This window comes from Canis lupus, chromosome 12 (genome assembly GCF_003254725.2).
Source record: "Canis lupus dingo isolate Sandy chromosome 12, ASM325472v2, whole genome shotgun sequence".
NCBI lineage: Eukaryota > Metazoa > Chordata > Mammalia > Carnivora > Canidae > Canis > Canis lupus.
Genome location: NC_064254.1, coordinates 69,141,792 through 69,154,223, shown reverse-complemented (window position 1 = coordinate 69,154,223; position 12,432 = coordinate 69,141,792). Strand labels below are relative to the sequence as shown.

At 38.2% G+C, this 12,432-nt stretch overlaps 2 pseudogenes; both read left to right on the top strand.

Annotated features, from left to right (window-relative positions):
- The first annotated feature begins 3,772 nt into the window (after positions 1-3,772).
- On the top strand, positions 3,773-4,579 carry LOC112658493 (CWF19-like protein 1; annotated as a pseudogene).
- Positions 4,580-8,949: 4,370 nt separating this feature from the next.
- LOC112658492 (glutaredoxin-3-like) lies at positions 8,950-9,950 on the top strand (annotated as a pseudogene).
- Positions 9,951-12,432: the final 2,482 nt, after the last annotated feature.

Here is a 12,432-nt window from a genome sequence, read left to right as displayed (position 1 = left end):
ATATTGTTCACCAATAAAAATAAAGGAGCTATCAAGTCACGAGAAGACATGGAGAAAACTTATTGTATGTTGGTAAGTGAAAGAATTCCATTGGAGAAGACTACTTACTGTATATTTCCTACCATAAGACATTCTGGAAAAGATGAAACTATGAAGATAATAAAAAAAAAAAATTCAGTGGTTGCCAGGGGTTGGGAAAGGCAGGAGGAGGGTTAAATAGGTAGATCACAGGGGATTTTTAGAGCAGTGAAATTATTCTGTATAATACTGTAATGTGGACATATGTAATACACTTAGACATTTGTCAAAATCCACAAAATACATAGCACAGAGTGAACTCTAATATAAATTATGAAATTCAATTAATAATAATGAATTGATATGGGCTCATCGATTGTAACAAATGTTCACACTAACGCAAGGTTTAATAATAAGGAAAACTATACTCAGAGGAGAGAATGGGTAAATGGGAATTCCCCATATTTTCTGCAAATTAAAACTGCTAAAAAAGCAGCCTATTAATTTAAAAAATAAATAAACAAGTATTGTATTAATTTACTCCTTCTCATATGAGGTTTCCTAGTTTCTTTCACAATTGCATCAACTTTTAAACATATTTTTCCATTACTATATTACATTTTTATAATGATGGAATCCACAGCTGTCTAAGTCCTAGACCTAGACTTTCTTCTTTTACAAACTCCTTATGTACCATAAAAACACTACATTTTTTCCTAATTGACTTATTTTTATGGGTATATTACTTTGAGAGACAGTTTTAAGAAACGCTCTCATTAATGTTGGTTTCCTTTCTGAATAACCATTTTTTTCATTAGAGCTTTATTATTGTTGGCGAATTGTGATGTTTTCCAAGGTCAATAACATTTGCTAAGTACCAGCTGCATCAACTCAGGTAATTCTTACCTTACCTCAGTGTACACTTGCCTAAAACGGTCAATTTAATAAATTTATTTATTTATATTAACATTGTGGTCACATAAATCCATCAAGGCAGATATTCCACATCTTTAGATAAGTTCCATAACCCCGACTTATTGATATTTTCCCAATAATCATGGGAAATGAAAAAGAACTAATTTAGACAATTTTTTAAAAGTATATGTCTCAGGACACACTGACTGTTCTATGTTCTCTTTCCTTTTGAATGCAACCCATCTGCCCAAAGATGAAAGCTTATAAATATAGCCTTCCGGCTGCCTAAGAGAATCTGGTTGTATTTTACTTGAGATGTTAGGTTAATATGATTTCCTTAAACTTCATAATTCAATCCACCTTTTTTATTTTGGGCAGAAACTTTTCCCTTGAATTACAAATGATCTACAAAGTTGAAGGAAGTTGTAAGTTCAATTCTTTTGTGTTGACATAAGCAACAAGTTGGAAATATCAGGCTTACTTTATGATGGTCTCTGTAATTAAGCAGAAAATTTATTTTCTGATATTAGTTATAATTTTTCTAGTATTTTATTAATATTTTTTCTTTTGTTTATTCGATTTGTGCTAACTATATGCATGAAAGGCCCAGGAATAAAATTCTAAATACAGGGAATCCCTGGGTGGCTCAGTGGTTTAGCACCTGCCTTCGGTCCAGGGTGTGATCTTGGAGTCCCAGGATCGAGTCCCACATTGGGCTCCCTGCATGAAGCCTGCTTCTCCCTCCGCCTGTGTCTCTGCCTCTCTCTCTTTGTGTGTCTCTCATGAATAAATAAATAAAATCTTTTTTTTAAAAAAAAAGAAAAACTCTAAATACATATATTTTGAGGTTTCATTTAGAATTGCAAGCTCTTTTATTTAGGACAAACCTGAAACTGATTAAATTATTTCTACTTCAAATTCCAAAATTTCAAGAGCTATAATACTAACAAGAAGAAATGATGAAAATAGACTTTTATTCTTTTTCTGGACTTTTTCTATGATATCTTGGACTTCATCATATTTTTTTCACCTACAGTTCTTGGGCACGGAATTTCTACTACTTAGTTATTTGTTAATAAAATTGGTTGTCAAGGCCAGAGCAGGCATTTTTTTTTTTTTTTACTTTCTTAAAAAAAAAGAAAAAGAAAGAAAAGAAAGAAAAGAAAAGAAAAGAAAATGACTTACCACTTTAAATGTCCTCAGGGGGCGCCTGAGTGGCTCAGTCAGTTAAGTTTCCACCTTTGGCTCAGATCATGGGGTTCTGGGATCAAGCCCCTCTGTCGGAAAGTCAGGTTCCCTGCTTCACGGGGACCCTCTTCTCCCTCTCCCTCTGCCTACTGCTCCAACTGCTTGTGCTGTCTCTCTCTGCCAAATAAGTAAATAAAAAAGCCTTTTAAAAAATAAATAAATGAGACAAAATGCCCTCTGGAATTCAATCAAATTCTACAGAAAAACTCTAAAACTCAAATGTGTACACTAGGTCAGTTGGTTAGAAAACAGTTTGTGGAATTGCCATAATTGAATCTGTCTGGTCTAATCAGGAGGAGAACCCAGACCAAGTAGTTTAATAGAGGACATTAATAGGGGCCACTAGTTAAAAAGGAAGAGGAAGATCTGCAAGACGATCAGAGAAGGATGAGGACACTCCATGATTCATGTCAACATCCAGAGATTAGTGCCAGCCCAAAGTGATTCTAGAGCTGTAGAGACAAAGGAGACGGTGATGCTGCAAAAGCCTGAGGATGCAGAGCCTGTAGACAGAAGCTGAAACCACAGAGGAGCTCCTTATGGAGGCAAGAGCCAGTTGGGAACTGGGATTATGGCAAGGATTGGCTCAACAGAGACTGTGGCCCCAGAGAGAAGGTCTGCTAGAAAGAGATGGAATTATGGAGACAGTTTAGGCTACAATTGCAACCCAAAGCCAGGAAAGAAGGCAATGAAGTAACCTGGCTTCTCTCCTGTAGTCCTCCATTTTCCAAATTTTGTCTCCCATTAGCCATATCTCTCCAGAAAGCAATTGACAAACGGGGGTGTGGGAAATCAAGTCTGTGAGAATCGGGACCCTAAGACACTGAACAGGAAAATAACACATTAATCTTTTCTCATAGTGAACTAGTCATGATCTGGGGAAATTTGGCAGAATATTTAGAAGTAAGGACTAGAAAAAAAGTAAGAAATGAAGGGTTGGAAAGCTCTTTCGTGACTACCAGTAACATTATACAAGACAGAAATGTTTGCATGATAAGTGTTTATATTAAGTTTTATGGTAAAGAGCAAAAGTCTCAGGAAAGTTTTAAAAATACCTAGGAGCTCTTGAATCAAGTCAGAAATCTTGCTTTATGAAGTTCTTGGCAAATTTCTTGTAAGAGCAACTGCTTATTGACTGTACATGATGTGCCGTGCAGGGCTCTCCATGCACTTTCTCACTCAGTCCTCACAAACATTCTATGATGTGGAGACTATTGTCATTCTGCAGACGAAGGGACAAAGACTAATTGTTTGAGGTCACAGCAGTGGTAAGTGAGAGAATTCCCACCCCAAGCCCCGTATCCTGATCTCCAAGCTCGGTCTTGGTCACCATGGGCTCTGTCCCAGTCGGCGCTGGTTGGATGAGGCTTCATTATGTGTTATTCATAATCACCTTTCTGAGCAGATGGCCGTCTCCCACTTCCACAAAGCTGGCTCAGAATAATGATGGTTAAAATTAAATAGGTGTTTTATATCCAACCCACACACAGAAGATGAAATCATTCCTGCTTCTGTGACCAATGATCTTTTAAAGGCTATATGTACATTTTTATCTCTTTAATCATCTGTAAGCACTGTGCTGTTCTATAAGATGGCTAAGGGGATGGGCAGATTGAAGCAGAGAAGGAAAGCGTCCATCTACAGGCAGCAGCATCTCTGCACCCAAAGCGCCTCCAAACTTCCTTCGCCTCCAGAACCTTGCTGGTTGCAAAAACAGAAAATGGAAAAGCATTTGGTGGTCAACGTTGACACACATCGCTACCTTCCTCTGATCAACGGAGACTTAGCTGATGACCATGTCCATACCCTGCCCATCAGACACTACCAGTCCGTGATGGAGCTTTCAGCAAGATGGTGGAAGAGGTGGAAAATGGTTCTACACTAAGATGGTTCTTTAAGAGTCAAGGGAAATGATGTGTTCTATTTTAGAGAAATTGTAAGATTTATCACATCCAGCCACAGGTCATTTTTGTGCAACTCAGCCACTGCTCTGCTAATGACATTAAAGATGCCTTCATCCCCCAGGTGCAGGAACCACACATAGAGCTAGCTGTTGGAAATCCAGAGCACTCTGACATCAAGCCCGTTGTGCAGCCAAGAGTGACATTTTTTTATGTTGAAATTGACGGAGGATCAAAAAAAAAAGGAACTTGACAGAGGAAAGAAGCTTTCCTACACAATTAAAAAAAAAAAAATGTTTCCCTTGCAGTTAAAAAAGGAGGTCTTGGCCAGTGAAGCCATTCTTAATATTCCTGACTGGTCTGAATGGAGGCAGTGCCAGATGAGCAAGGAAGAGGCAACCCTGGCCCACAGTTTCTAGAGAAACGTTGAGCCCTTAGACTTCATTCCGGATGACTCAGCACAGGGGAAGGCGCTTTATGAACTTCACGGGAAGTAGTGGCCACCTGTTTGTAAATAAGCTAGTCTCTCAGGAACCCCTGTAGAAACGACCTGCAGCCAAGAGGCCTGATGCTGAATTTTTTGGTAAAAAAAAAAAAAAAAATCACATTCTGGGACGCATATCATATGTTAAAAGCATGTCTGTCATCCAGATTGTGTTTACCAACATTTTCAAAAAAGGATTTAAATTATCAAATAAAAGCCAAATGCTTGTCCATGAAAAAAAATTACATCATGAGTAGGGGCAACACGAATTCTGCTGCTTTTGCTTTAGACCAAATTAGGCAAGTATCTGGTTGGCTGATTATTTGTTAATTCAATTCATTAATTTACTTATTTATTTATTACTGATACACTTTTATAGGATGTGTGTGTGTATGTGTGCTTGTAAGGAAGAGTGTAGCATGCTACCACAGAACCCTTCTCAAAACTGTATAAGCCAATGGCATTCTAGAATCTTATTTTTAACAGGTATCAGTACTCAGAATAATAATATATGCTACTATATAGGCTATAATAGTAATATTAGTATATATGCTACATAGTAATCGAATTTAATCCTTAGTATTCCTTTGTAATGCTACCCAGGTTATGCTGAACATGTTTCTTGAAGAAATATGCCTCAAAAAAAAAAAAAAAAAACCCACAAAAAACAACAAAAAAAAGTAAAAAGAAGAGTATCATTCTTCCACTACATGAAAACATATTTTCTATCTGTGGGACGAGCATGGCATTGAGTAAAGGGCACTTGTCAGAGATTTAGGTGTCCCACCTGTGCTCCTTTTTTATTCTGTAACCTTGAACATGTTACTTACCCTCCTTTGTTCACAGCCGTTTCTCTATAAAGAGAGGCAACTACTTCCTGCTTTTTCTACCTCAAACACAAGTGAGGTAGGAAAATGTAAAATGAGGTGATTGGGGCTGATATACTTTGTAAATGAAAATGATATACGAATTTAAGTCATAAAAATTCTCCTGAGTTTTTCTGTGCTGGTCTACATACACACTCATGTACTGTAAATGCTTTCATATATGGACAGAAAAACACACACACAGGCCTGAGAAACAAGTGCCATGCCATGTATATGATGCACACTTATATGTTAGAATGCATGGATCATGAGCGGCGTTGGAGGGGTCAGGAAATAAGACCCAAAGTGGGGTAGACTGGAGCACTTGGCCTGGCTTCTATCTTACTGGTCACCTCTCTTACTATGTTGTTAAATAGCAGAGGAAGGAGAATGGTGTGCCATTTCTCCACTGCTAGGAAAGGCATATAAATAATAGTGAAAGGGAATATAAGGGAAGGGAGAAGAAACGTGTGGGAAATATCAGAAAGGGAGACAGAACGTAAAGACTGCTAACTCTGGGAAACGAACTAGGGGTGGTAGAAGGGGAGGAGGGCGGGGGGTGGGAGTGAATGGGTGACGGGCACTGGGTGTTATTCTGTATGTTAGTAAATTGAACACCAATAAAAAATAAAAAATTAAAAAAAAAAAAGGAAAGGCATATATGGCAGAAAATCAAATTAAATGATCAAATTATATTGTGGTCCCTAAAGATTGTTCTCATTGAGATGAAGGGGGAAAAACTCGCCATTTCATTTCAATTCAGAAGAATAGGGAACAATACATTTCACGTAAATCAGAAAAAGAACTTCATCATAATTGACTTCTAGAAAAATAAGAAATGTGAAAATTATCATAAAGAACAGAACTGGGGATCCCTGGGTGGCTCAGCGGTTTGGTGCCTGCCTTTGGCCCAGGGTGTGATCCTGGAGTCCCGGGATCGAGTCCCACATCGGGCTCCTGGCATGGAGCCTGCTTCTCCCTCCTCCTGTGTCTCTGCGCCTCTCTGTCTCTCTCTCTATGTCTATCATAAATAAATAAATAAATCTTAAAAAAAAAAAAGAACAGAACTGAGTTCACTATCATCTTAAATAATAATTCTCTACACAAGATGATTTTACTACTGAAAATTAGAGAAATAGGACACTTTTGACCTGGAGGATTTAATTCCAGCTACTTTACTTTCCTTTTTACCCAAAACAAAAACTTAAAATGCCATGCCCTACGGTTGAATTATTGGACTATCTCTTCTGTAGCTATTGTCAAACAACTTTATCATTACTAATTTTGCTTTTTTATTGTTAAGCTTATTTCTTTTTTTTAAGATTTTTTTATTTACTTATTCATGAGACATGAGAGACACAGAGAGAGAGAGAGAGAGGCAAAGACACAGGCAGAGGGAGAAACAGTCTCCATGCAGGGAGCCCGACGCGGGACTTATTTCTAAATTTTAATTACAGTACAGTTAACATAGTGTTATATTAATTTTAAATGTACAATATAGTGTTTCAACAATTCCACACACTACTCAGTGTTCACCATGATAAGTGAACTCTTAACCCCCATCACCGATTCACCCTTCTCCATCCACCTCCCTCTGGTAACCACCAGTTTGTTCTCCATAATTAAGAGTTTGATTTTTTTTGTCCCTTTTTTCCTTTGTTCATTTGTTTTGTTCCTTAAATTCCATAATATGAGTGAAATCATAAGGTATTTATCTTTTTCTGACTATTCCACTTGGCATAATACTCTCTAGCTCCAACCGTGTCATTACAGGTGGCAAAATTTCAACATGTTTTACGGTTGGGTAATATTCCATTGTATATACATATTACCTCTCCTTTATCCATTCATTGATCGATGGACACTTGGGCTGCTTCTGTAATTTGGCTGTTGTAAATAATGCTGCAGTAAACATAATTCTTTTTGAATTAATGTTTCATATTCTTTGGGTAAATACTCAGTAGTATAATTACTGGATCATACGGTAATTGTATTTTTAACTTTTTGAGGAACCTCCATTCAGTCTTTCACAGTGGCTGCACCAGTTTGCACTCAACAGTGTGAGGGTTTATTTTTCTCCACATCCTCATCAACATTTGTTTCTTGTGTCTTTGGTTCTAGCCATTGTGATAGGTTTGAGGTAATGTCGCATGGTGGTTTTGATTTGCATTTCCCTGATAATTAATGATTTGGGGGATCTTTACATGTGTCTGTTGGCCATCTGTATGTCTTCTTTGGATAATTTTGCTTGTCTTCTAGTTTTCTTTTTAGACATGCCAGAGATCAGTTTTACTAATTGTCTTTATTTTAGGAACTATTTTAAGGAAAATTTCAATCTACTCAATTTTATGTTGGTCTTTTTTTTTTATTTTTATTTATTTATTCATGAAAGACACACAGAGAGAGAGGCAGAGACACAGGCAGAGGGAGAAGCAGGTTCCAAGCAGGGAGCCTGATGTGGGACTCAATCCTGGGTTCCCAGGATCACGCCCCGGGCTGAAGGCGGCGCTAAACCGCTGAGCCACCCAGGCTGCCCTTATGTTGGTCTTAATTTTCTTCTTGATTCCCTTAAAGTTTTTAGTTATTCTTTTTCCTAAATTCTGAAATAAAGTATGTCACACAGTGAATAAAGGGCATGGGATCAGAAAAAAAGCTGTCTGTGAATAGACTTAACACCTTGGACTTCAGAACATCTTTCATGCCTAATGGAGAAACACATAGTTAAATAGATTTGCCTACATGTAAACGATAGCTACTGATTTGGAAGTGCGGATTATCATATTTTATCTTGGTATATGTCCTAAAGTGGCAGAGGTTTGCATTTTCCTTTTGTAATCAGCCGAAATTTATATCATGAATAAAAACTGACAAACTTCTGTGCAAAATAACATGACTCATTTGGTACTGATACCAGGTTTCTAGTTGGTGGAGCTGAATGGGCATGAGGGTTGGCAGTTGGCCTTGGAGAAGGATAAGACCATCTTTTAGCTTCAGATGACCAGAAAGTCTGGGATGAAGCACAGGTGAGCCATTGCTTGCTCTATATACAGCACTGTCCTCTATTTAATTAGTAGGGAAAAAAATGTTCACTGATAATCTAGCAATTTGTCAAATTTTATTTTAGGTATTATTGTGGGTTTTCTTCATGGTCTATATTTTCACAGACATTTGTGTTGCCAGAATGATGATTAAAATACAGATTCAAACCCAATTACAGCACAGAGGGTAGAAAATTTTAAATAATGCAAAATTCTAGTTAGTGGGGTATGGAAGTAATAACTGAACTTAGGTTCCGGTGCTCCTCTCTGGCCCCAGCCAGGCCGTGGGTGCAACTGAGGCCAGATGGGCAGAGGCGGAGGCCTGCTGAGCCCCGCCGTTGAGGAACTGCTGCTCCTTGTGGTCCATGTTTGGGCACCGTGGGCCCCACAGTGCTTGCAGATGAACAACATGATCGCGGAGTTAGCCAAAGAAAGTCCTCAAGTCTCATTTGTGAAGTGGAAGCTGATGCTGTTCTTTAATGGAGAGACTGCTTAAGGCCACAGGCCTCCTTGCAGATGGCCTCTCCTCTGCTGTCCTACCCTGGGCCCCCTTACTGGGGGATTCAGTAAACTTCCATCTCCTTTGTTCTGCCTCAGGTCAATCCTTCCATGCCCAGATCATCACCTCCGACCCTATCATCACCCCACATTGGGGCCCCCACCTGATCAAGGCAGACACCACATTTAAACACCACACTGAAGTATCTGAAAAATATGAAATTAGTTCTGTTCCCACATTCCTGTTTTTCAAGAATTCTCAGAAAAAGGACCTATTATTTGGTGCACATGCCCGAGTTGACCAGGACAGTTCAGTGACATGAATCTAGCGGCTCCTTCCCACCCAGTGGTAACAAGCATTCTAAAGAGGATTCCAGCCTTTGCCTGAAGAAATGAACTCCTGTCGCCCATTGCATGTTATTTATGAAGGCAACTCCTCAAGAGCCCCCGCTGGGGTTTCAGCAAGCACGTGGTAGGAATTCTTAACAAGCATAACATGCAGTGTAGCAGTTTTGATATCTTCTCAGGTGAAGAAGTTTTAGGGCCTCAAAACCTATTCCAATTGGCCCACCTCTACCCAGCTCTAGGTTTCTGGAGCGCTCATAGGAGGATTTGATATAATTAAGGTGCTGGAAGCATCTGACAAACTAGATACAATTTGCCCCAAAGCTCCCAAATTAAAGGAAAGCTTCTAAGTACTGACAAATAAAGCTTCTGTGATGAGCTTTATAGAAGGAAACTAAGAGGAATCAAAATGTGGATTCTGCAAACAAATTCTGGAAGTACGAAAAGTAATGGTGTTGAATATGAGACGTTTGATGTACTGGAGGATGAAGAAGTTCGGCAGGGGTTAAAAGCTGACTCGAATCGGCCCACATACCCTCTGCTGTCTTCTAAAGGGGAGCCTGTTGGAGGTGTGGATAGTGCTGAGGAACTGAAAGACAATGGCGAGTTCCCACCAGTAATGAGAGGAGAGAAGTAGTGAATGTTATGCTGGGGGCCCTGCTGTGGCAGGAAATATTTCCATCACAGTGGGGCTACTCCTGACTTAGTTCTCAGGGGGAGCAGGGGCAGAGACTACTTCCTACCCACTTATGCTCAGTGTATTTCATAAATTTGTGCTAAATACATGTGTGTTTTGTGTATTTTCACCGAACGCAGATTGCAACAAACATCTTCAAATCCAATTAAAAATACTTTGTGTAAAAAAAATAATGATCTAAAATAAAATAGGAAATTAAAGTCTGTGTATCAGTTATCTACTGTGACATTTCAAAGGAATTAAAACTGAGGCTAAGATATTTACTTGTTCATAATTCTGCAATTTGGCTGCCCTCCATTCAATAGTTTTCCTGCTTGTCTCTCTTAGAGTCACTCATGTGGCTGCTGGCATTGAGATCTCTTCTGGGAATGGATGGTCCAAAATGGCTTTACTCATGTGTCTTGTGGCTATCCAGGACAGCCACTCAAGGTACCTCAACTTTTCTATTCACAAGGACTCCAAATTTTCCTATAGGAAATTTTCCTATAGGTAAAAGCAGGTATTTTAAGGCCTCTTAGGCCCAGGCCTACAAATCACACAGTCACTTGTACCATTCTACTGGTCAAATCAAGGCACAGCCCACCCAGATCCAAGAGGCAGGAAGATGGATTCCACCCCTTGACGAGGGCTGAGAAATTCACATTGTTAAGGGACATGAGTGCAGAGAGGTATGACTCACTGGACAGTCTTATTGTAATAAAACTATTTATTCTTCCAGAATAATGATTATAACAGCAGCTAATATGTACTGAGAAATTTATGTGTCTAACAACTGTTAACATATTAATTTTCAAACAACTCTCTGAGAGAGGTTCAATTATTTTCACAATTTTACAAATGAGGAAACAAAACCACATGGACATAAAAGTATTAAAATTGTTTCAGTAATTAAATATCAGGAATATGATCTCAATGTAGAAGCAGACAGACATAATTAGAACAAAACAGAAAGTCCAGAGTTAGGCTCAACTATATGTGGGAATTCAATCTAATATAAAGCAGGCATTTCAAATTACTAAGATAAAATAATTTGAAATTACTAAAATACTAAATTACCGTGCAACAAATTATTATCTGATAATTGTTTAATTAAATAGATCACGAACAAAATGAGCCATTTGCAAAAAGTTAACATTTGATATACATCTCATTCACACGAAAATGAATGCAAATAGATTGAATATATAACTCTGTAAATGTTAATCCTGTAGAAGTACTGATATAAGGTATAAGTAAATATAGGGGAGTGACTGAGCACATTTAAATCACAAAATCTTAGGGTAAGACTGGCTGTGAAAACCAGAAAGTCAAAAAATATTATAGATTTTTATTATATAACAATAAGCTAAGACTCCTTAAAGACTTCTAAGTCATAATCTGTTTTTCAACTATTATAACACTTGACATTCATACAATTTCTATGAGGTACTTACTGGCATTAAAGCACACTTAACATCTGAGGAAAGTGAAGCATACAGTTACTCACTATACTTATATAGCTCTTAAGGAAACAAGGTAAAATTAGAACCTTAGCATTCTGACTCCATAACCTGTGCCCTGCCATAAAAATAATTTTTAAAGATTAATTTATTTATTGGAGGGGAGCAGATGGAAAGGGAGAGAATCTCAAGAAGACTCCACTAAGCACAGAGCCCAAAACGGGGCTGGCTCTTGGGACCCATCAGATCCCAACCTGAGTTGGAACCAAGAGTCAGATGCTCAACCAACTGAGCCACCCAGGTGCCCCCAAAAACTAAAATATGTTTAAGTAAAAGGCCAATAAAAGGAAATATATGTTATAAAGTACAAGTCTTGAAATAGGAAATGGATTTAAAATGGAGATAACAAGACACCTGGGTGGCTCAGTGGTTGAGCGTCTGCCTTCAGCTCAGGTGGTGATCCCCGGGGTCCTGGGATCAAGGCCCACATCGGGACTCCTGCAGGGAGCCTGTTTCTCCCTCTGCCTGTGTCTCTGCCTCTCTCTGTGTGTCTCTCATGAATAAATAAATAAAATCTTTTAAAAATAATAAAATAAAATGGAAATAGTATAAAAGATAATACAGCAAATGAAAAGAACCTAACAAACAAACAAATACAAATAAGCTAAGAATAGAAAAGGGAAATTCACACAGAAAAAGAGACACAAAGATTCAATAGAAACAAGAAAACATGTTTGAAATCACTAGTAATAAAGTAAGTGCAAGCAAAAGTAAAGATTATCAATGCCAGTTATTAGTCTGGGAAACCAGAAAGTGGTGAATGATGCTCAGATCTTACAAAAATACAAAGAAATAGCTACCCATATGCATTGATGTAGGGATTGTACATTAGAGGATGAAATAAGAAATATTCCCCAAATCAGAATGACCACACCCTGAAAACTGTGATATTTCTCAAAGAAATTTATGCGAAGGATATGCCT